Source organism: Gallus gallus, chromosome 3 (genome assembly GCF_016699485.2).
Source record: "Gallus gallus isolate bGalGal1 chromosome 3, bGalGal1.mat.broiler.GRCg7b, whole genome shotgun sequence".
Taxonomy (NCBI): Eukaryota; Metazoa; Chordata; class Aves; order Galliformes; family Phasianidae; genus Gallus; species Gallus gallus.
The window spans coordinates 109,006,906-109,030,366 of NC_052534.1; the positions used below are offsets into that span (position 1 = coordinate 109,006,906).

General features: G+C 41.8%; 1 protein-coding gene across 7 annotated transcripts in view; it reads right to left on the reverse strand.

Annotated features, from left to right (window-relative positions):
* The window catches only part of SUPT3H (SPT3 homolog, SAGA and STAGA complex), a 274,262-nt gene that overhangs the window by 142,872 nt on the left and 107,929 nt on the right, over window positions 1–23,461 (reverse strand). The window lies entirely within an intron of this gene.

The following is a 23,461-nucleotide window of genomic DNA, read 5'->3' on the forward strand; positions in this document are numbered from 1 at the left end:
TTCCTTATCTCAGTTCTTTTACTTATATAATAATGAAGGACATATTTTTCCACATTATAACAGAATCAAGAGCCAAATCAAGCGTTCCCATAGTAAATGTTAAATGTCATCCTGCTACTTGTGAAGAAAGGAGCAGAGAAACATGACAGTAATGGGAGAAAGAAGTGGTAAGAGACTTGTTCAATACTGATTGATGATTTGGATGAGGGCATTGGGTGCACCCTCAGTAAGTTTGGAGATGGCACTCAGTTGGGGGGAAACGTCGATCTGCCTGGGGGTAGGAAGGCCCTACAGAGGGATCTGGACAGGCTGATTGCTGGGCTGAGGTTCAACAAGACCAAGTGCCAGGTCCTGCACTTAGGTCACACAACCCCAGGCAATGCTACAGGCTTGTAGCAGAGTGGCTGGAGGACTGTGTGGAATAAAAGTATCTGTGCAATTTGCTCAGCTAACTTCCCACCTCCCATGTGTGCAGTAGAGGGCTGGTGTGGAGCTCTGCACATCACGGCTTTCCTCACAGCTCAACCTGGCAACTGGACCAGCCTAGTGCAGGTCTGGTGTCTGTTTTGTGCCCTCCAGCAGTATGCAGTCAGCACAACATTGTTGAAATGCATTCATTCCAACAATGGAAGACTCAAGAAATGAAGGGAACTCATGAAATCCAAGTCATCAGTCATTCCAAAGACTTGCTCTGCTTCCCACCTATTTCAACTATATTATTTTTAAAACTTAAAACTGTTAATTCCCAAGTGGTGGCAATTAGGCCTAACAAGGGCTCACTGAAAATACCATTCCACAAATATAAAAACAAAGAAGCGATTCCGGCCTTACATCATTACAGCAGTGAAAGGCCACTCGCTGATTTCAGATATTTCCTCCAGGCATTTCTAAAAAAAACAAAACAACAAAAAAAAAAAAACAAAAAAAAAAACCTCTCTTCCTCCACCCAAAAATGAGCTTTTAAATTTAGAAAACTTGTGCAGGATAATATACTCACTATAAATGAAATGTTACACGACAACCCAAAGAATTTTCCTTTCTGTTATGCAGGAGTGTACATGTACATGAATTATAACATCAGGCCCTTCCTAGGACTGCAAGCACAGAACTGCAAGCACACCAGATCCTATTAAATATTTTATAAACTGCAAATACCTGTGTATTCTGTAGGAAATACATATAAAAACAGAATTATTTATTACCACATTACACTGGAATGTATAAAAATACAAAAAACCTCCTCGGTTTAAAACAATTGCTCATAATAATCAAGTTTAAATAGTTCATTTTTAAGTATGATTCATATGTAAATTGCCAGAAAAAAAAAAATACTTTTTTCTAATCAGGCAATGTATGCAAAACCAAACCAATAATTCAGACACAACAACCAAAACATACTACTCCTTCTTACTTGGAATCACAGAATTATATAATCACCAATTTTGGAAAAGACCTCCAAGATCCAACCATCCACCTACCACCAATATTTCCCACTAAACCACGTCCCTCAGTACAACATGGAAATGCTTCTTGAACACCTCCAGGGATGGTGACCCTCCACCTCCCTGGGCAGCCCATTCCAGCACCCAACCACTCTTTTGGAGAAGAAAGTTTTCCTCATATCCAACCTGACCAACTCTGGAATCTAAAAATCATGTCCTATTATGTCTAAAAGTAGAAATGCAAAACAAAAAAAGAAATATATGTTTGAGTAGTAAATGTCTGGTTGGCAGCATTACGATCTCCAACACAAATTACTTTGCTCACGTTTGCTAGCAGACATCGCACATACAAAAGGAAAGGCTGTTTGGTTTTCTATTTCTGAAAGCAGCAAGGTGTAAGGATAAGGGTATTTCTGAGCCACTGTACTGACTTAACTGAGAGACTGCCTGTCTGCATTCAGAAACCTCTCACGAAGGTAACTTCCAGCTCCAAAAATGACATGAAATGTAGATGATGTGACATCAAAATAGAAACTATTGATCTAAGAGGAGACAGATGGCAAATCTTTTGCTCCATTCCAATACAGAGGATAAGTCAGAGGTTTTGGTGAAATTCTATACTGGAACACAAGGTAGAGAGATATAAAACAAAATTAACTACTTTATTACACAGAATGCCAAGTTGAGAGTCATGTTCCAGGTGCACATATCCAAAATCTGGTGCCCTTGCTTCTGAGAACTGAAATCAAACTTGATATTTCAATCTAACTAATGAATTTTATTTCACATTTGCTTTGTTTTTATAGGTTCAACAGGTAGTCCTTAAAATAACCTTCCATTTGTTGGGTAGACCTATTAAGTTTTCCTATGAACCACATAAAAATTTTTTTGAAAACAGGAGAGAGTTGTTTCCCTATAGGTAAATAGTGAAGAGGAAATATAGCAAAATACATTAGCAGATCATCAAAACAGTCCAACGATGGGGAAGAGTGCTCTGACAACAGAAGCACCTGCCTGGTATTTCACACATTTCACAGGATTAGAACAGTAGTAGGCAGGGCCACCAACTTCCACATTTCATACCAGCCCAGGCTGCCCAGGGCCCCATCCAACCTGGCCTTGAACACCTCCAGGGATGGACGGGGCATCCACAGCCTCTCTGGGCAGCTGCTCAGCACCTCACCACTCTCATAGCAAAGAACTTCCCCCTGACATCCAACCTAAATCTTTCCTCCTTGGGCATAGGCCTACTCCTCAGGTTTGCAATTTGAATGAAAAGTAACAAAACTAAGAAGTATAAGGTTGGTTGAGAGGAGAGCTATCTCATGTATAGACTACCACAACTCTTTTATTGTTTATTTTACCCTGTATTTCTAATTCATTTCAATTCCCATAATGATGCTTCCAAGCTTGTCAGAGGGCCCAATGTCCAACTTACTCAGAGCAGAGCTCGTATGACAAGGGCGCACGCTGTGTGCCCGTACACACACTCATATAGAGACACACTTGGCTCATGCTAAGGAAGAACATCTGTTCATGGCACAGAGGCCTCTACGCAATGACCTCAAAATCCTGGGCAGTTACAGAAATAGATAAAGCACTTGCTTTGCCACATTTCTGGAGGCTTTAAAAGGCTGCATAGGATGGAGTCCTGCTCCCGAAGGTCAATGCAGAGCTCCCCAGGTGGCCAGACCACCAGGAAAGTGGCTGCGGAGACAGAGCTGCGGCGACCTCCCATCCTCCACGGCCCTGCAATGCAGTGCTGGCCAGAAAGGAAGTGCAGCCAGGGTGGCTGGGAGTGCACGGAGCTAGAATAAATACTTTCCTTTACTGGGGCTTCTATTGAGTTCATACCATAACAAAGCTGCCTCAACTCATGTGGAATTTACCACCTTGAATAAATTTGATGAATCGAGCCTAGGAAAAGCATAACTGCAGTGAAGGAGACTGGTGGGAAATATGCATTTTGTTCTTTTCTAGAAATCCTGAACCACTTTTCCTCTTCTATTTCTACTTGACAGGAATTGCAGCGGCAGAGGTGATCCCTCAAGGCTTAAGCTTTACTGTGTGGCTATGAATCTCACCCAGGGCAAGGTGGTATCTGCTCTCTGCAGCACAGAGGTATTTATTTGCCACTGCCTGATGGCCTGACTGATCACCACTCCTCCCCAGGAATACCCCAACTGTGTTCCTTTCCATTGAGAAATTGATAATCCATAATACTTATTTTCCATCTAACACCATGGGTCTGTTGGGCCCAGAGAGAAGGGCTGAGGGGCTCAGGGAGGTGGAGGGTGTTCAGCTCATGTTGAAGCAGAATGGGAACCTCCAGATGCAACTTGCACACGGACAAGGTTCCGCAGGTGGCCCAAGGCAGCCAGGGTGCCTCCATCACCCATCAACCAACACAGCAGAATGCCATCAGGACATAATATGCTCACTATATATACAACTATATAGGAATAGGCTCCCCAGGGAGGTGTTCAACAACCATTTGGATGTGGTGCCCAGGGACGTGATTTAGCAAAGGGTTGTTAAAGTTAGGGTAGGATGGTTGGGTTGTGGTTGGACTTCATAATCTTTAAGGTCTTTTCCAACCTTAGCAATTCTATGATTCAAACCAGCTAATTCACTGTTACAAATCTAAAAACAGGCAAGGATTCCACAGAATCGCAGAGGGAAAACACACTACTAGATATATTTGGACTGGATAATATCTGGGCTCACATCTCCTCAGTACTGCAAGAATACACAGTAATACTGTCAACTGTCGGGAATGCATCTGGAATACACAATTACATACCTAGTTTTCAGAGACGCTTCATAGTATAAACAAGTCTCTCCCTAAAAGTATAAGTTATTAGAGAGCTGATGGTCAGGTGGTAACAAGAATCAGTTTTGCAGCACAAAAACATCCAGAAAACTTCTAGCAATTCAAATACCAGAAGGGGAGAGACTGCAAATCACCACAGATAAGTACCAACAGACTTTGGGAAATCAGCAATACAATATGTTAAAGTAATTTGGTTTGGTCCCATAGGAGACTAGTTGTAAGACAAAGATAGAATCATGGAATTCAAGAAGACTTTGAGTTGGAAGGGACCTTTAAGGGCCATCCAGTCCAACTCCCTTGGAATGCACAGGGACAGCACAGCTTGATCAGGTTGCCCAGGTCCTGATCCAGCCTTGCCTTGATAAAAAATATTGAGATTTGGTCCTGAAGATGACAGAAGATTGGGAAACTACAGGTTCCTTGGGTGTCAGTGCAAATTTTTTGACAGATCTTTTGACACCTGAGGGTGTCAGTGCAAAAGCAGAAAACTGATCAGACACACACAGGAGGTTGCATTCTATGAAGAGTGGAAATGGAATGAAAGAACAAAATCAAAGAGGAAGAAAGTGTGACAGAATAAAGATGAGTAATGCTGGAGAGAGGTCTCAACACCAAGGCGGGAAGGGGAGGAAGGACATCCAGCTGTCATCTCCATACTTCTGTGTGACATTAAAATATATTACATAATAGAGATGGTATGACAAATCATTGTTTTACAGGCACCATTCCTTCATAATACCATCAGTGAACTGGGAAGGGATATTCATTTTAAAATGAATAACTTACTTGCTTATTGCTTTACCTTAAGGAGTAAACAGAACACATTAAAGTCTTGAATCTTTGTAACCAACGAGCACAAACTACCAGAGAATTACACCCACCATCTGGCTGCTCTACCAGGAGAAGGGGATAAAGTTGGAGACAGGTTCATTCTCAGTGACTTTTGACTTGTATAGCTCTCTTCTTCTCCTAACTGAAGAAACATAATGACAAACAGTAAGGTTCCTGAGCCTATGCTGCACAGAGCTACTCCATGTCACTCTACTCTCTTTAGGATGCAATGACGCCATTATAAAAACAATAAAAACCAAGTACACTGGCCTCATTCTCTAATATGAAGACCCAACTACTACCTTTACACCCTGCTGCCTATTAAAATTAACCAATCTCAATCTACACAGCTGGTCTTATGACCACAATTACTGGATGATGAGCCAACAAACCCAGTTTCAATAACTCTTCTATAGAAGATATTTTACAAATAAGTTGTGTGTGTATATATACATATATATATAATTTAGCTTATTTGTTAACAGTGTTACATTATTTTGCATGCAAAGTTGACTAAATTGGCAGTGTTACTTCCTGGATAGCAATCCTATCTCTCTGCAGTGCTTAAAGCATCCCTACCCCAGTGCTCCCTTGTTCTACTCCTATGAACTCAAGAGAAGTTCAACAAACCTATTAAAATGAATTATCTTCTATTTATTCAGCAAGTGGAGACATCTTCTCTTGCTTAAATACTGTAAGATTAACACTAAAAATCTGATCGCTGAATTATTGAATTTTCCTAAAAGGAATTTAGCCCAGTTACTTAAGGAAAATGCCCTTTCCAGAATTTGAATATGGCTGTGAGAACAGCAAGGAGAGGAAGAAACTGATATGTAAACTACAAAGTGCATTCTGTTTTTCAGTATAAGATTAAACCCTGATGATGCCGCAGATGTGGGGAAAAGCATAAACATCAAGAAGAGAAGCATTATGTAAGACCATTTAACAATTCAAAAGGACACAGTACCACGTAAAGGGATAAAAGTTAGAAAAGGAACACTTAGAGAAAATTAGAAGGAAAACAAAAGTCCTTCGTAACACTCTCAGAAAGTGCTAGAAACACTGGAAACAGCCCAGCAAGGAGCTGGGGGTCTCATGATGCTAAATGTACAGAAAAAGAAGTCTTCAGTACATGACTGAAAAAACTTTACAGTGAGACATGAGCATATTCTAAGACAGTTTGTCAGCTACAACTAACACGTGGTTGTTGAAGTTCCTTAAATAGAAATACTGAATGCCATATCCAGAGTCTGAAATAAGTTTCAGTGATGCTTATAATTATTAAAATTCTAAAAACAGGAAAAGAGTTTGTAATTAATAATAATTTCGAGCTTATGGAAAAAATATATCAATAGTGAACAGTGTTCACAGCAGATATTTCTCAATTACTTTGTTGGAAAGCAACATCCAAAGACATCAAGTGTCATTGAGGTGAGATTTAAACAAAGCAAGACCTTTCTGAGACCAATTTTCTTCATCTGAAAATTGAAGTATCTTCTTTACACCATGATTTTTTAAATCATAAGGTCTGCCACAGAGCAGGATTAATGATGCCTAACTGCTCATCTCATGAAAAGTCAGATTTTTCTCTCGGACATCAACACAAATCAAGAATAACATGAAACCTTTGGGGAGTGAGCTTTGGAGATGCTAAAGACGCCCACCTCCATAGGAGGACTCTGTCTTGATTCAGTAACTTGTTTTGTTTGAACGTGAATTTTCTGAATCATGTACTTTAGCTGAGATTGACATTCTCTCAATTACTACAAAAACCTAACTTTACTCTTTGAAAGGGGCAGATTTTCCTAATAATCTACAATACACATGGTAAGAGATTTGTATCTAAATTTTGCCTAAATAAATTCATACTGATACCTGAACAATGACTCTATCAAGGAACAGGGAGCACTATTCCACTGCTGGTATAGAGTGGAAGGGGCACATGGAGATCACCTGACCCAATCCCTCTGCTCAGAGAAGGATGCTGTGTCCAGTTAGGTTTGAGTATCTCTTAGGATAGAGTCTCTGCACCCAACTTGCTGGCAATGTCTAATGCAGCTCTATGCTGTTGGCCTTCTTTGCTAATGGTCAATTCTATATCCATATGGGATCTTGCAAAGCTTGTACTGATCCATAGTGTTACCCATCCCTAGGGGCAGGAGTTATTTTATCAATTTGTGTGTGAGGCTGTTATGGGGACAGAGTCAAAATCTTACTGAAGGCAGTACAAACAGCAACAACTGCTCACTCCTCATCCACCAAAATGGTTACACCATCACAGAAGAATATCAGGTTGGTGATGCATGATGTCTCCTTCGTAAATATATGCTGACAACTCTGAGTCACCTTCTTATATTTAGAGGCTCAGAAATGTTTTCCAGGATGACTTGCTCCATCACATCCCCAGGGGAGGCTGGCTGATCTGTCACTCCCCGTACACTCTCTCATAGAATCCTTACAGTTGGAAGGGACCTTTAAAGGTCATCTAGTGCAACTCCCCAGCAGTGAAGAGGGACACCACAGCTCGACCACATTGCTCAGAGCCCCATTAATCTTGGCCTTGGGTGTCTCTAGGGACAGGACATCCATCACATCTCTGGGTAACCTGTTCCAGTGCCTCACCATCCTCAACGTAAAAGACTTTTTCCTCATATAAATAAATAGCAGGTGTTACTTTTTGAGCAACCAAAGTATAATTTCATGCAGAAAGTGTCGTAAGATTATCTGTTCTTAAACTTTCATAGCTACAGTTAAAAGATAAAAAGGAAATCATACATGCAAAAAACATTTAGTTTAGAAAATGCACTTGAATAAACATCCTATACTGCTTTATCTATATGCTTCCACATCATCTGTTACTTTATGAATTATCAGTATGTAAAATGTTGTCCATTCTAAAGCAAGGTATCTGTACAGATTCTCTCTTCACAAAGAGTGTGGTGAGGTGCTGGAACAGCTGCCCAGAGAGGCTGTGGATGCCCCATCCATCCCTGGAGGTGTTCAAGGCCAGATTGGATGGAGCTCTGGGCAGCCTGGGCTGGTAATAAAGGTGGAAGTTGGTGGTCCTGCCTGTTGCAGGGGTTTGAAGCTTCATGATCCTTGAGGTCCCTTCCAACCCAAGCCATTCTGTGATTCTATGATACAGGTCTACTTCCAACAAATCACGCATAGGCACATTCTGTTGGGGTGAATACCTGCAAATTCCATTACAAGTTTGTTTTTTAAGTTTTGCTAAAAGCTCTGCAGAATGATCTTGCTACACAGGGTTTCACTGAGATAACTTGGTTATTTGTAATGCAATAGCCATGAACAGAGACTAGTATGACTAGCCTATGACTGGTCTGGTGGTTGGCAACCCTACACATAGCAGGGGCTTGGAACTAGATGATCATTGTGGTCCTTTTCAACCCAGGCCATTCTATGACTCTATGACTTAAAAATAATGAATAATAATAATAATAAACACAAAACAGTGAATGCTGGAAAGGGGTTACATAGGTGCACTTAAAAATCCTGTTTATTGAGGGAAGCAATCGGCTTCAGCCCTGTTTGGATGCTCGTTTCCTTTATAGGACTGCAAGCACTTCCTAAGTGCTGAAAATCAGCAGCTTTATCCCAACACAAAGCTGTGGCAAGAACCCTTTTTCGGTACTACTGTGTACTAATCAGAACACACCAAACCCTAACAGCGAAGCATTTTAAACATAAATTAACGGTACAAATCCCTACAACTGGCAAAGGAGAAAGATATAATTTATTCCAGTTGTATAACATAATACGTTCCATTTGCTCATTCACAAAGGGTTTCAGTTTTTCAGGAAATAAGTGAGACAACTGTCTTTCTAGACTGTGCCGACTGGACTGCGATCAGTTGTCTCTGTGCTAGGAAAAAGTTCATTGCATCAATGCACCCAAACACAAACGGAATTTAACGAAGCCAAGAGAGATGAATTTTCAGTCTGCTCTCATGAGGATGGGGCGAAAAAATGATGAGGAGAGCAGGAAGTCAAAACATAATTTCACTGTATATATATACGTTGTAAGTGTTAACCAAATGTGGAAATCCCTAGCTATTTTAAATCTAGATTAAAACCACAGGACATTTAAAGTAATCCACAAGATACAAAAATATAAATGAGGATGAATGCTTTATGCTAATTTGTAAAGAAATAATATTATTCTTTTTATATTTTCTGAAATGTCAAGACCGCTCTGGCTTGCTCTTTGTTTCAGAAATTCATTTCACAACTTATGAATGAGTTTTTTCCGGGTAAGATGATGACAATCACATCCAGTTCTCAATGAACACACACTTGTATGTGACACTGAGGTATTGTGTAATGCCACTTTTCCTCCTTTGCTATGGAGAAGGAAGCAACCCACTCCATGCTCCTGCTGCTGGCTGGCACCAAGGCTTGGCCAAGGAGGTGTCTTTTAAGGTCCTTGTTTAGAGAGGAAAGTAAAATGTGTTCATAGAATCAGAGAATGGTTGGGTTAGAAGGAACCTCAAGGATCATCAAGCTCCAACCCCCCTGCTGCATGCAGGGCCACCAACCTCCACATTTAAGCAAAGCCCACCTCCACAGGGAGGTCCTATATTGTCATTTAGTCATCGTGGAAGTGCTCACGTCATAACTATTCAGAGGTATCAAGAAAGAGGATCTCCTAACAAAGACATGCTTACTTGAGATCAACAGTGCCTTACCAACTGCAGTATTTCTCATGAGCACCCTCCGCCCCAACTGTAACACCAATATCTGCAGTACTTCTAGACTCTGGGATTCTGTAACTTCTTTTAGCCATTATGTGTACTGAAAAAAAGTACTGTAAAATACTGAATGTGACTTTCAGTCTGGAGAACAGGAGGCTCAGGGGTGACCTTATTGCTCTCTATAACTACCTGAAGGGAGGGTGTAGTGAGCTGGGCATCAGCCTCTTCTCTCGTGTGACAGTGATAGGACTAGAGGGAACGGCTTCAAGCTGCACCAGGGAAGGTTCAGGCTGGACGTTAGGAAATACTACTTGTCTGAAAGGGTGGTCAGGCACTGGAATGGGCTGCCCAGAGAGGTGGTGGAGTCACCGACCCTAGAGGTGTTCAAGGAACGTTTAGACGTTGTACTGAGGGATGTGGTTTAGCAAGAACTATTCATAATGGGTGGCTGGTTGGACTGGATGATCTTGTATATCTTCTCCAACCTTGGTTATTCTATGATTTGATGACTTCTAGATTATCAGTGGTCCAAAAACTATGGTTTGATGAGCTGTGCTCTGAATTACAGTTAACGAGTTAGGCTCCATGGCACAGCACGCCTTCTACAGCTAACAAAGCAACGCAACCTCCCAATTACCAAAAATCAAAACTGAATCATTACAGTAATGACTCCATCTTAGCACTGAACCTATTAGTGAAAAACACAAATAAAAACCATTTCCCCACTAGCATTGATCAGATATATTCACTCTATTCCAAGAGCACGTACACCTATTAAAACGCAGACTAATTACTTTGGATAGCTGGTTTTAACTTAGGTTTAACTTCAGAATGCACTGAACACAGTTAAAACTCTCATTATTTTTTCTTCCTGGCGGTAAAATTCTCCCAAAAGATGTTATTTTCCCTTACCAAGACAGCGCTTTGAAAACATGTTTTATTTCAGAAACCAAACTATGCAGCATTCTCCCTAGAGTAAGAAACTGGAAGTTCTGTGATAAAATCTTTTCTGGAGAGCCAGTGCAATTTCATATCAATGGTGTGCTCCTTTTCCTGCTTTCAAATGGATTACTTAAATGTTTTAAAATGTTATAACCCACAATAATCTGTTCCAGGCACCAACAAAAAGGAAGAAAAAAATTACAGAAGTCAAGATGTCGCCTGGAAGCACTTTATGGCAAACATTATAAAGATAACACAGAGCAGAGAAGCTCTGGTTCAATCCATTATAAATACCCCGTTCTTCTTAAAATCACAAAAATGTATTTATAGTAAAGAACTCTTACGGGCTTCTTCCTCAGAAGACTTCATTTAAGTACAATTTGGCAGAATTTTTGGAAGAAGAAAAGAAGAGTTTTATAAAATATTGATGTTTTACAATTACTCCAGGCTTGATCTACTTGCTACAAAAACAAAAGCAAGGACCACATCCGTCTCTACTAATTGTACCATAGATTTTTGCCTTGGCGCTCTCCAACAGTAACACTGAACATGAATGCTAAATCATCACTTACACAATTAATGCCTCAATAAATAATCAAGGTATGTTCCTTGGTATATTTTTGTCTTATAATTGCTTAAAGAAACATATGAGATGTAAAAAAAAAAAAAAAAAAAAAATGGTGAAAACAACAGCAAGGTTATACCTGTATGCACAATGTATAGGGCAAACCTGCAGCCTCCCATGCCTCCCCAGGAAAGCCCAGATGGATGCCCTCCCTTCTTCACCCCACTCCATCCTATGACTTGGGGATGGGGCTGAATACAACAGCAACAGCCTGCATCATAGAATCACACAATCACCAAGGTTGGAAAAGACCTCCGAGATCATCCAGTCCAGCCGTCCACCCACCACCAATATTTCCCACGAAACCATGTCCCTCAGTACAACATCAAACCCCTCAGCATTAAAATGAATGAATGAAGCAGCACTCCCAGTGTAGAGGAAGCAACATGAAGCAGCTTGCTTTCTTTCCTTCCTTCAATGGGAAGCTTGGGATGAGGCACGAGTGCTTGGAAAGCTTTGCTCTAACATGGAATTCTGAAAAATCCATTTGGATGTGGTGCTCAGGGACATGATTTAGCGGAGGGCTGTTAGTTAGGGCAGTATGGTTAGGTTGTGGTTGGACTTGATGATCTTGAAGGTCTTTTCCAATCTGAGCAGTCCTATGATTCTACGATATCCGGGAAGACCTTTCAGCTTCCCTTGTTCATCCCAACTGATAAGCTAGACAAAATAAATATTATTTCCAGAGAGTCAATTCCAACAAACACTTCCAGTTACTCTCACCAGCAGATCAGCTGTAAGGTTTATAGCCACATTTCTGTGATTGTAGAAGGAAAAATCCTTGTGTAAATTAAGTCCGTCTGCTGCATCCTAAGCAATACCACGAGATGCTTCCTGGCAAGTAGCATTTAAAATGAACTGTACTCGACAAGAAGAATTAATCATTATAGACATAAGTCAGGAAGTGCCATGCTTAAAGGAAAGGCACTTAGCATCCCGTCTTCCCATTCCCTTCCTCCTTATGAACCAAGGAAACAACGTCTGGCAGCAGGGAAAGTCCAAACTCTCCCCAGGAAAAGCTGCCATTTCCACACACTGAATCAAACAGTACAGAGGCAAAAACAACTGTAATCTTTGGTATCAGAATGAGATGCTACAAGAGAATAATGAATGCTTCTATCCTTGCTGCAGTCAGCAGAACAATTCTCATTTTCTTTCTCTGTTGGAGCTGGAGAAAAGCAAGAGGCTCCAGTTGCACGTTCCACAGTGGAGAGTGCTGCAAAGGGCTGAGCTGTTCACAGGACCAAGCTCTTTTTATAAAGCATCCTGACTGTGCTTCTATATCCAGGCACAGTCACTGCTTCTTCGAGCCCCAGCTTGGCATCACTCGACACACAAGTAATGGTGCTGGTGGCTGAGATTTGTGTGGTCTTGGGTAAGCTCTGCTTCCTCGAAAATGTGTGGCATCATACAGGGCTTATTTAGAACCAAAGTCTCTTGGGCATGCTATGTAAGTTCATTGTTTATCATTTGCTGGGGAAGTCTTCTGAGGTCAAGGTAAAAAGCAGGAGGTGATATTTGATGTAAACGTTCCAAAGCACGTTATGTGGTTGCACAGTTGCAATGGGCCCCGAAGCACTTTGCTGGTGGTCCATGGAGATCTGGCTGGTGGAAGGTGCTGGCTCTCCCTGGTTCCAGCTGCTATATCATGTTTAATGTATTTTTAGCTTCTCTTAATATTTTCCTAATATTACTTTTCCATGTAAGCAATTAGTGTGGTTACTGGGGATGGCAACAGGAGCAATATTCAGCAGCCATGGGAGAAGAGGTGGTCTCTGCAGTCCAAAACGGAGGAGGACCTATAAGACAATCTCATAGTGACCAGGTGGGTGGAGGAACCCCCCCAGGAGTTAGGGCCTTAACACCTCTATTCTTTTCCATTCCCTGGAATCAACTTTTTACATCTTTTTTTCCCCTCTGAAATTTCTGCTAATATTCTTTATTATCGCTGGAGACGAAGGAAGAAGCAAGGAAGGCAGGGCTTTCCCTAGGAAGTGAAAGCAGGAAGAAATACAACTTGAGATCACATTCACTTTCCTGATTAATCTTATGAATGATTTAGAGTGGAGCTGTATATGAACAGTAAATGGGATAAAGAAAACTGGCTTTGATTTTTCCAAGCTGATACATTTTTTGTGTCTTAGTTTTATAAAACGACTCTAGCAGAAATGTCTGCAGAGTTATCTACCCATCTGAGAAGAAGAAAAAAACCCAAAGAACGTCTGGTCGTGACCCTCCAGATGTGTGCTATTTTAACATTTAATTTTGACAGAAATGGAAATGTTTCTATGATTCAAATGTATTTCCCAGTTAGCCTTCGCTCCTCCAGACCCACTTACCCTCCCTTCACCTCTGACTACTCGAAGGAGAATCATAGAGCCATAGAATTGCCTGAGTTGAAAAGGAACACACTGCTCATCTCATTCCAACCCCCTGCTATGTGCAGGGTCGCCAACCACCAGACCAGGCTACATCAGGCTACATCTACAGCAGCAGCTGCACCCAATCACTTCTCATAGCCTTGCAGCTGAGAGCCTTCCTACAGGTCTGCTTATAGCCCTGAACAAAAGGAAACACAAAGTGCAGGAGTGCTGTTTCCAGTGACATACCACATACTGTGAACCTGCTTTCCACCTTCAGGAAATTCCCATCCATCTTCCAAATGAAAAACAGTCACTAAAAAAAGATGTGCTGTAAATATCTTGAGCCATGACAAAGCGCCTTATAAAATACAACAGCTCACCAACAGCCTGTGGAATTGAAATGCTGACACTTTCTATTAAAAGATGCTTAGTCACAGTTCACTAAATATTTACAACGAATTGTTTATTCCCTAATTTCATTGACTTTACTGTAGTTAGCAAAAGTCAAGAAAACTTCCTGCATGTGTGTGAACAGCTCCTGCATGGAAACCACAGCTCGCAAAGTGTGCTTTATGGAGGCAGAAAGATTTGCACATTACACAAGTGAGTCCTCCTCTTCTGTAAAAAGTCATTTGCTTCAGCTGCACTTGGAGGTGAGTATTGCAATGACCTGGAATCAGAAGACATTAAGGGTAAACTGACATTATGCCAAAAACGCAGACTTTAATACTATCAGAAAGCAGAGAGTCTCCCTCACTGTGCATGGACAGGACCACACATCTCCTAGGGCTTGTCAAAGAAAAAGAGCTGTTAAGTTCTGTGGTTTCATGATACAGAAATATCTTTCTAACATTGAAACTTCCTAGCGGATTCACATGGCTACTTTTATCCAACTACATTCTGCAGATGGAATATTCTGCAGTAACTCACAAACATCTCCACAGCTTACTATCAACATATGTGGTTCCCACACTTTTTGCTTTAAGGTCCCTGATGCACTTAAATCTACAAATAGAATCATGTCATATCATAGAATCATAGAATGGCCTGAGTAGAAAAGGATCACACTGCTCATCCAGTTCCAACTCCCACTATGTGCAGGGTCGCCAACCAGCAGCCCAGGCTGCCCAGAGCCACATCCAGCCTGGCCTTGAATGCCTGCAGGGATGGGGCATCCACAACCTTCTTAGGCACCCTGTTCCAGTGCATCACCAGCCTCTGGGTGAAAAACTTCCTCCTAATATCTAACCTAAACCTCCCCTGTCTCAGTTGAAAGCCATTCCCCCTTGTCCTATCACCATCCACCCCTGTAAACAGCCATTCTCAATATCGGACTGCAATCTCTCAGCAGAGAACTTGAATCCAGAGGCAGAGGGGGCTTCCCTTAGACACAACAGAGCTATCTGTCCTAAGCTCCCCACACAGGACCGATGGCAAAGCTGCCAAAGAATCAGCAGTGAAGATCGTGTGCAATAACAACAGAATAACTGCTGATCTATACGTACTGAAACTGGAAAATAGCTCCAAGTCAATGGCACTTAATACATTTTTCAGTGAGATTTTTCTCCTAGAGGAACAAATTCCGAAGAAAGGCTTATCCCCCCCAGTCTTGAGGTAACACTAATAAGAAAGAATGACAAGCTGTCCTGAAACATGGTGGGCTTCCAGCTGGTAAAGACCAAAGGCTGACAGGTCAGTGGAAGGATGACAGTTCATAACTATAGCTGCCATTTCCTTCAGCTCTGCCTTCTCAAGTCTTACCCATACCAGACCGTGAAGATTAGGCAGATGAAGAACCTACCACTGTTCCCCTCTGTTAAGTTATTTCATTGACAAGCTACCTCACTGTTAAAAAAAAAAAAAAAAAAAAAAAAAAAGCTTTATTTTCCATTTGAGGGATCAAACACTTCTAAATTAATCAAGAGTTCTAGTTAATAGGTCGCTGCAATTCAGGCAGCAATTCTTTTGATCAAACATAGGGTCTACACCAAAAGTGATATAAAGAGTTCCCTAAGCTCCACAAGCTGTGAGAGATTTCTATGCAGGACGAAATGGCCTCAAATTGCATCAGTGGAGGTTCAGGTTGGGTATCAGGAACAATTTTGTCCCTGGAAGAGTGGTCAGGAGCTGGAAGGGGCTGCCCAGGTAGGTGGTGGGGTCCTGGAGGTGGTCAAGAACTGTGCAGATACGGTACTGCGGGACATGGATTGGTGGGAAATATTGGTGGTAGGAGGATGGTTGGATTGATATTGGAGATCGTTTCCAACCTTGGTGAATTTAAATGCTTTTTCCAGGAGATGACAGACAGTAACAGTTAACAGTGACCAAGCACCTTTCCACATTTAATTTCATAAAGCACATCATAGTGAGAGATTGAAAGAAATTACATACGATTTGGAATCATGACTGCCAATGTTTCCACAACATCCTTCTGTTCCCAAAAACTGGACAGAACCTTAGGTCAGAACAAAGGCTGTTCATGAGTTTCCCCACCAAATATTCAAAGCTTATTACTTTTCCTGTCATTACTTTTAATCCAGAATAAGTCTCGTGTAATTAATCTTATAGCTATACTTTGAGCTAGTACACTTGACAAAAACTATATAACATGCCAACAACAAATAGCATGTTACAACACGAAACACTTCAAGGTTATTTAAAACAACGTGGCCTATGTACAGATTTTATAGCATTTGCATTCTGACAGCCCTGCTAACCAGTATGAATGACAAACACTGCACAATGCATGGTGAATACATAAGTATTCATACATATGATGTCACTAATACTCATCTTTCATGTACACTAATGAAAAAGAATACATTTTAAATATCATATTTGCTTCTAACTAGCAAAATCCCGATAGTACCTTTCACATCTCCTACATGTTTTACACTTCGAATTGGATCTGGACACTACTTTTAGTTACCAAAATATGAACATGAGCACCATATGCAATTAGCATATGCAGTGCAATTATGCAATGTTTTTGAAAGCACAAAGCCTTTTGATCCAAAATTCTGATAACTCACCTTGAAAGAGAATCACATAAAAATGAGTGATGTAAAATATACTTTGACATCCTATTTCTAACAGGAGTTACTCAAGCTTGAATCAACCTCGTTCTCAGTTTTCTGGATATAATTTTTTATTCTAAAACCATAAACAGGACAAGACAAGTCTTTTCTGTTCTTACATCTGCATTTAATGGTGTACAATTTTCTTGTACAACAAAAGAAACAGAGGTACCTCGCTTGGGAAAGTACTCCGTAGGACATGTAGCTAGATTACTTCAGATGCTCTGTCACCAAGTAAAAATTGATAAGATATTGATGAGAGTAATTAAATTGCAAGCTTGATCATGGTAAAATCAAATCCCTTTATTCCCATAGCATTCCTATGTTCCAAATAAGAGAAGAACAACTTCAGAAAGGACCAAAAGTCCAAAGAAAAGGTTGCCGTGGATTGTTGTGTTGAATGTAGAGAAGCCATGAAATCTCAGAGTAACCAGATATAGTCTTCCTGAATTTTTAAGTTCTCCTTCTGAAATTGCATCAGCTAAATATTGACAGTATCCCTGACAGATGTCACTGAAGGGACAGCCACCCTTGGTGCTTGTAACCTAATATGGAGGATTTACAGAATGAGAACAACTCATCATCTTTGAAAATACGCAAACAACACTTTAAACAATATGACTACTATCACAAATTTAATGCATGAATATATAAGACAAGGGATATTTAAAAACATTATAACTTGCTGTAGTCAGTCTTAGATGTGAGATGAGACAGTGGAAGAGTGGCATTCTTCCGTATTTGCCAGGATGCCTTCAGAGTAGAGGGAACGAAGAATCACAAGTGCCATTATTAGACAGACTGTTAAAAAGTAAACTGTACTAAACTGAATACAAGAGAAGAGGGAAAAAAAATGTCTCATTAACAAAATGTTGTAATTACTGTTGTGGTTTCTGAGGCTTAGCAGGAGGGAAGCATGCACAAACTCTGAATATCTTGACGTTTACAACTAGGAAAACGAAATCAGGTTAGATGAGGATACAAGGGGACCGTTTAGCTCCTGTCTTGGCTTGGTTTTCATCCAGGCTGTACACTCCAAAGGCCTTTAATCTCTTAACTACTGTTTCATTAGCATCTCTGCAGAGATTCCTGGTGTTTAGAATATCTGGGAGGCTTTCATGTGCTAGAGTTGAAAAGCTGAATATGTGAAACCAACAAGCCCTAGCAAAGTAAGCTCTGGCACAAAATACCGTATCATTTCAAGTTTGTAATATATGAGCACCTTGTTCCCATGCCTGGAACTGCAAGAACATGGCAAAAGAACTATCCTAAGATGCTGACCAAAGCCAGAAAGAACAGATATTCAATATGAAATGGAAATGCCTATAATCACTTCACCAGAGGAAACACAATGACAACCCACAGGCCTGAGTGCTCCTGGATTACCAGAGAGGCTTGAGCTGCATTACAAAAGCTTTGCAGCAAATAAGAGTCAGGTTAGATATTAAAGCCCCCTTAGAATCCCTCGTAAAGCCCCTGATAAAGAACACGCTAAGCAGATATGCCCTGAAGACCACTTGAACTCGCTTGCTCCTCACTCAGTCTTGGAAGTTCCCTCTGTCCCCATCGCTTATATTCATGAGAGATCATTCAACGCATTTATTTCACTTCCCAGCATAACTTACATAAAGGAAAACCCACAGGGCTTTGTGCCCTTTTGCAGAATTCTTCCCATTAAAATACAATTTGGTGTAAGACAGCCTGTGCTGCGCTGTCAGAAAATCATACATAGAATGGCCTGGGTTGAAAAGGATCACAATGCTCATCTTGTTCCAAACCCCCGCTATGTGCAGGGTCGCCAACCACCAGACCAGGCTGCCCAAGGCCACATCCAGCCTGGTCTTGAATGCCTCCAGGGATGGGGCATCAGTGCAGCTGAAAATGCATCAGAAAAGTCACACGTGGCAAAAGGAGAGCTGCCATGAAGTCCTCCGTTAAGAGCCAAAGCTACAGGGCTGAAACTCCACCAGCAGATCCCCTCTCTGGTGCTGGGACGCAGCACTTGACCTCAGAGGACGACCCTACAGCCATCCTCACGTGGGAGCTGATGATGAAACGTTTCAAATAACAACCTTCAGGTTCAGCAAAATCATTTTTCTCCCCTCTTCCTTTCACTTTTCAACCCTCTTCTCTACCACTGTTACCATAACACACTGAACTTAAACACTTTTCATCGGCATCTAGTCCACAGAACTCAATTACACAGCATACGGAGAACAGGAAAAAGCCCCCAAGTGTGTTTGAAAACCTTTTATGATCACAATGGGCTTTACATTCAGAGAGAGGACAAAGAGAAGCCTTTCCTTTACCACATATAAATTCCTTCATTTCAGCACACTTAGCTACAGAGCAACCACAATTAAACAGCTATCAAATATTAAAGTGCTGAAATGGCAAGAGACTAGATACCGCCAGCACATTTTGCCCTACAGTGTCCCAGGTTCTGGCAAATACTTGATCTCCCCATACTTCTAGGCAAAGCTGTCTGAACACATCTCAGACACTGATTTTATTTGCAATATAACATTTACCGCAGAATAAACACTTAATATGAGACTATACGAGGGAAACAACATACAAAGCATGTCAAGCCATTCAGACATTCCCTCACTCCTAGCAAAGGTACTTGAAAAACTGGGAAGGTCACATATCTCTTTGAATGAATTGCTCTCTTTGAATGAATTGCTCCTGAAGGGAAGAAATGTGCCTGGATCTGCCTGATGGAAAGGGACCTTGGTGTACTGATGGACAGTGGGCTGAATATGAGCCAGCAGTGTGCCCAGGTGGCCAAGAAGGCCAATGGCATCCTGGCTTGGATCAGGAATGGTGTGGTGAGCAGCACTAGGAAAGTCATCCTGCCATGTACTCGGCATTGGTGAGGCCTCACCTTGAGTGCTGTGTTCAGTTTTGGGCACCTCAGTACAGAAAGGACACAGAGGTGCTGGAGCAGGTCCAGAGAAGGGCAACAAGGCTGGGGAAGGGCTGGGAGAATACGGCCTGTGAGGAGAGACTGAAGGAACTGGGGCTGTTTGGTCTGGGAAAAGGAGGCTGAGGGGAGACCTTATTGCTCTCTTCCAGTACCTGAAAGGTGACTGCAGCAGAGCGGGGTTGGTCTCTTCTCACTGCTGACAGGTGACAGGACGAGGAGAAATGGCCTCAAGTTGTGCCAGGGGAGGCTTAGGTTGGATATCAGCAAACACTTCTTTACAGAAAGGGTTGTTAAGCACTGGGATGGACTGCCCAGGGAGGTGGTTGAGTCACCATCCCTGGATGTGTTTAACAATCGTTTGGATGTGGTGCTCAGGGCCATGATTGAGCAGAGGGCTGTTAAGAGTTAAGGTAGGATGGTTGGACTTGATGATCTTAAACGTCTTTTCCAACCTGAGTGATTCTATGATTCTACAAGACAAATCCCCCACACCCCCATTACATTACAATGCCTCTTACAGCCCACTCAATGGAATTTCCTTTTGGCCCCAAATATCACTGTCTCAAAGCTGCCATGTCACTAAAGGACAAGCCACAGACATTGTATGTCCCAAGTTTATGGCAGCACATTGCCAGCAAGCTCAGAGCAGAGCCCATTTTGCATACTGAGCTACCGCTCCACCTCTGCAAGTCACTGGCTCCAAGAAAGCCACATCCGAAGCCACAGCCTGGCAGCACCTGGCCCATCACCTCACACAGGATGCCAAAGTGCTTTCAGCTTACCAGTGTCAGGCGGACATCCTCACAATTTGTATAACGCTTTTAAATAACAAAATGTCTGCATCCATCTGGACCCTGGCTGCAATGAGTGTGATGCAAAAAAAAAACCAGCATCTCTTTTCCTGTCCTGTAGAATCATATTTAAAAAGGGAGCCCATGGGGGTGGGGCAAAGAAGCAGCATCTCTTCTGCAGCGCTGAGTTAATGAAGATTAATGCTGAATGTGGTCCAACTTGGGCACTGGAATGGGCTGCCCGGGGAGGCTGTGGAGTCACCGACCCTGGAGGTGTTCAAGGAACATTTGGATGTTGTGTTGAGGGACATGGTTTAGTGAGAACTATTGGTGATGGGTGGATGGTTGGACTGGGTGATCCTGTGGGTCTTTTCCAACCTTGGTGATTCTAGGATTCTCAACACACTGTGTAATCATTCCATCAGGGGATTATGCAACTAGAAGTCTAAAGAAGGGTTATAAATTGGTCTTCAGAACTTGAAAAGTGACATGCAATTTCCTTTTCTTACAGCACTACTGGAAAGCTAAAGGTCTGTGAACAAAGCAACTTATTTTTACCTGGTTTTTAACTTCTGAAACTACTGGCATAGTGTGGAGCAAAGTACAAAAGCTGAGGCTGAACACATAACATTATTCACTCCTACAGACGATAATTCACAGGCAAATGTATTTAAAAAATAGGTTTTAATTGGCTTGATTGAAGCAATTTTACAAATAAAGCACGTTCCTGGTTCTTACTTCAAAGACTATAAACAGAAGTTGTCAAAAAAATGTTTTCATGGCGACAAATCCGGTCAGCCCTCACACATGTTACAGGAAAAATACATAGTATTTTGGTAACTTCCTTGCGAAAACAAAACACAGCCAAGTGACCTTTGTGCTTCATTTTACAAAGAATCAGATTCAAAAACACTCAGAAAAGAAAAGAGTGGTTGAGCTCTATTTTATAGCAGTTCCTTTGGGTTGGAGAGCAAGTGAGAACCCAACGACAACAATCCAACGCACCAACTTTGTTGGTGTTTTCTTTAATAGTAACCTGTAAAATCCTGCTTTGGGGAAATGTATAAGTCTGGTTTGAGAAGTGTTTTTTCTTTCCCCATTTTTTAGCTAATTCAGTCTTCTAAACTTCCTTTCAACAAAGTCGTTTGCTTAACTTCTCAATGCGTGCATTCTTCAATTGCATAGATTGTGGTGCACACAGCACCACACAAAGCAATCGCACATCTAAAAGAATGCAAACTGCATTCATTCAGTGCCTATGAATCCTTCCTTAAATACTTCATTCACAGTGAACCACTTAATGCAGACCCTTGCAATCCATGAGAAATTCATATATCACAGAATAATAAACTGGCCTGGGTTGAAAAGGACCACAATGATCATCTCATTCCAACCCCCTGCTATGTGCAGGGTCTCCAACCACCAGACCAGGCTGCCCAGAGCCAATCCAGCCTGGCCTTGAATGCCTGCAGGGATGGGGCATCCACAGCCTCCTTGGGCAACCTGTTCAGTGCGTCACCACCCTCTGGGTGAAAAACTTCCTAATACCCAACCTAAACCTCCCCTGTCTCAGTTTAAAACCATTCCCCCTTGTCCTATCACTATCCACCCTCATAAACAGCTGTTCCTCCTCCTGCTTATATGTTCCCTTCAAGTACTGGTAGGCCACAATGAGGTCTCCCCGCAGCCTTCTCTTCTCCATTGGTCCAAATTCAGAAAGACATCTCTCCAGAATGATACTTATTCCATAGTTTGGGGAATTTTGTTTGAAACAGAACAAGTGGAGCTGATTTTTGTTGTACATTCATAGCTGTGCCCTGCCTGCCCCTCCCATAAGCTCTGCTCTGAAGAGCAGAAGAGTCCCATCCACGTTCTACTTCTGTTTTCATATATGTAACCTCAAATACACTTATCTTAAATCGAATTTGTCTTATGTTTATAAACACTAGAATGTAGAGTATCACATAGAAACTGCTAAAGCTGTTATTCTTTGAAGTCCCAAGCAAGGATTTTTTTCCTTTTGCATTGGGACACTCAGATAGTGCGAGTCTTCCTCTTCACAGCCTGTACACAAGGATGGCGACCCACTGCCCATTTTCCACTTAGCAGTTCTGTAGCTGGTACACCAATCTAACATCAATCAAACCAAGGATCTCATTTTTCTGTAAGCAGGACATGCAATTCTGCTGGAGGATCTGAAAATTGCCCTAGCTTGTGGGAAACGAGGGAGTTCCACACAGGAAGCATGCGAGGTGGTGGCTGAGAAAGTGCAGGGCAGCCAATGCCCTCACATTCCCTGTGCTCCTGCAGGATTTCCCCAGCGTGAAGCAATGCTTCAGGTAAGTGTGAAGCCATGGACATGCAAGATTGCAGGATAATTCAGGCAGAGAGCAAGAGGAAAGGATTCACTTGTGGGAGTACTAATGGAAGCATATAAAGCCACACTGCTCAGAGACTGGAGGTGTGCCATTAAAGCATCCTCAGCCTTGAGATTACACCACACAGGTTGAAGAAATATCCACTGCTCTTTCAGACACCGTCAACTTTCACATCCTGTAGTTTCACCTTTACCTGAGAGCACCACGTCTGTGCTTGGCATGGAAGAAATATACCCAGAATGTTAGCAGTGCCATCTAAGCCTAGAGAACGATGCATGCATCTCTCATGTCTAGCTCCATATAATACCACTCCATGTGGCACCTCCTACATGTGACTGCAGCTTCTGCTGAGTAAACAAGGTTTCCTTCTTCCATGTATCTGATATTTTCACCTACTTCAAAAAGCAGTGTGAATACAGTTCTGTGTCATGAAAAGTAATGAAATAAAATGCTACTCCCTCCATAGTCCTAACTTGGAAACAGAAGAGTTCTTCCATGATCAAATTGCTTTCATGTAAAACTTCCCAGATAAGAATACT